This window comes from Salvia hispanica, chromosome 4, assembly GCF_023119035.1.
Source record: "Salvia hispanica cultivar TCC Black 2014 chromosome 4, UniMelb_Shisp_WGS_1.0, whole genome shotgun sequence".
Lineage (NCBI taxonomy): Eukaryota > Viridiplantae > Streptophyta > Magnoliopsida > Lamiales > Lamiaceae > Salvia > Salvia hispanica.
Genome location: NC_062968.1, coordinates 7,332,853 through 7,335,767, shown reverse-complemented (window position 1 = coordinate 7,335,767; position 2,915 = coordinate 7,332,853).

Sequence of the window (2,915 nt, the reverse complement as noted above, 5' to 3'; positions counted from 1 at the left end):
ATAATCGTTGCATTTAATCGCAGGCGGTAATCAAGCTTAGACTGTGTTGACTGTTTTGCAAAAGAGACCTTAATGTGTTGGGCTTGATTCATCAAATCCTCACATGCTAATCTACACTTGTTGTGAGCACTATTATGATTTTCAACATGATCTCTTAATCTTTCTTTCTTGCGTCAGACCGTAAATCCCCCTGATACAAAAGCGTCTTGTCCATTTCCGTGGAGTCTTGAAAAAAGATAGCAATATAAACAAAAAGCTGCTTCCTTCGTAACACTATATTCCAACCAATCCTTAAATTCATCAAACCAATGTGAGACAAATTTACGTTTTCGATTTCCATCTACTCTAGGACGAAAATCATGATTACGTGGTTGACACGGACCTTTAAGTAAGTAAGCTCTGCGAACTTGTTCTATTAAATTTGGTGGATAACTCATTATATCAGGTCGTTCTCCTGGATCACTTGGGAGATTCTCTAAATCAACCTTATTTTTATTTTCATTGGATGATTCTTGAGGTTGAAGAAGTGAAGGTTCAACTGATGAAGAATCAACGGAAGAAAGTTTCTTGAAATAACGATCCATATATCTACAAAAATAGTCAACAATAATTAGTAAAAGGATATAAATCATTACACAAAAATATAAACAATTACACAAAACATAATAAAGTTCATCTTATACTTTACAACTAAAAGAATAAAGAGTAACCAAAATATCACATCTAAAAAGTTGTCATTACAAACAATAATTTAGAAATAACATTGGGACTCACACTCACAAATCAAATAGTATAAACCTATTAACACATACACATCAAATAAAGAATTGGGGTTAAAAAATTCCAACAACAGAACAACCATAGCATTGAATTACATACCTATCTTCTTTCTCCTCCTTTGAATTATTATTGCAACCAAACAAAAATACAACTATGTAGAAAAATCAATTAAATTATATTTGAGTTTTGAAATATACCTAATTCTAAATAACCAATTTCAGAATTGGAACGGCTGAAGGATATAAATTTTTTGAAACCTATCACTAATATTATATATATATATATATAAATTAAGAGGAAAGTAAACCTATCACTAATATTTATATATATAAATTAAGAGGAACGAAGATTCTGAAACCTATATCTAATTTTTTGAAACCTATCACTAATATTATATATATATAAATTAAGAGGAAGGTAAACCTATATATAATATTTATATATATAAAATTAAGAGGAACGAAGATTCTGAAACCTATATCTAATATTATATATAATATAAATTATAATTATAGTGAAATTACTAAAATACTCCTAAGTTTTATTAAGAATTGGTGGGGGGACCATGGGCCCCCCTGGCCCCACCCTCCCTCCGTCCCTGATCTGGATGCTGTACATTGGCATGTACTACTTGTATATATTCCACAAGGAGGGGGACTGGGGACACACATCTCCTTCACAAATTACAACTCATTGTGCAACCACCCACACATCTCTCCCTGTTGGAATCTATGCCCGGTCAATGGACCTTGACCAATTATAATTTCAACGAGATATTTAATTTTGTGAAATTCAATAATATAGCGTCGATCTACGTTCGGAGTAGATGACCATGGTATATTCATTTTCTCAAATCCGATTTCCCGGTGAGTGAGAAATAATTGTTTAAAGTTGATGTAAAAATTGCAAACTTAATGAGCTATGAGAGATTAAGGAATAATTAAGAGAGTTAATTATCCCACATTGAGAGTTTCAACCTTATTAAACTAGTATTTAATAAGAAGGATTATTACATGTAATAATTATAGTGGACTAAGATGGGTTGTAAGAGCCCACACGCGCGCACCCGCCGCGCCCCGCCGCGAGCCTCGAGCCCGAGCCGCGAGCCCCGCCCGAGCCCGTGCTCGTGCCCGATGCCCTTGTCCTTGGACTTGGATCTTGGCAATTGGTCTTTGGGCTGTTCTTTGGGCCTGGTCGTGGGCTTGGTGCTTGGGCCTAGTTAGACGTAGCCGTTTTATCTTTGGGGACGAAACGCCAATCCGAAGAGCACTACCGGGCGTATCTCGTCTTGCGGAAAGAGGACTCCTCGACTCGGCTTTTCCAGTTTATTTGTTTCGAACTTTGTAATTTCGTTTCAGTTACTTAGCTCTTGTATTCCTTCTTGTAATCCCTAAATCTCCAACAATCTGCTTTTGAAGGGATCTGGACCTAAAACTGAAACTAATACTTTCGAAACCTTAACACCTTTGCTGGAGATGTCGACTGAATCCAACACCGCCGCTTCCACCACTCCGGCCACCACCGCCGCCATCATTTCCTCCACCATGGCATCCACCACGATGATGCCAACTCCCGGGCTCTATCCATCTTCATCAACAACCCCTTGGGTGCATACTACTACCCAGGGGCTCACTGGTGGATCCACCTCGAGTGGGTCGGTTGGTTCCACATTTAGTGGTTCCTTCGGATCCTTTAATGGATCGAGTGTTGGGGCCTTCGGGTCTCACACGAATGCGGGGACCTTCGAGTCTCACGCGACTGCTGGGGCCTTCGGGTCTCATGCGAGTGTTGGAACCTTCGGGTTCAACACGGGCTTTGGCTCCTTCGGGACCAATGCGACCATGGCGGGCTCTACGCCCAACATGAATGGTGGGGGCTCTATGCCCAACCATGTTGTTGGCTCCTTCGGGGGCAACGGAATTGGTTCCTTCCAAGGACCAAGTGCGGCACCTTTGGCACCAAGAATGATGCCACCCGCCGAAAAACCACCTAAGTTTGGAGGAGCTGACTTCAAGAGGTGGTACCAAAAGATGTTGTTCTACTTGACAACATTGGGCATCGCCAACTTCCTCACGGAGAACGAGCCGCCCGCGCCAAGTGATCAAGAGACAAGTGTTGAGGTCATGGCGGACTAT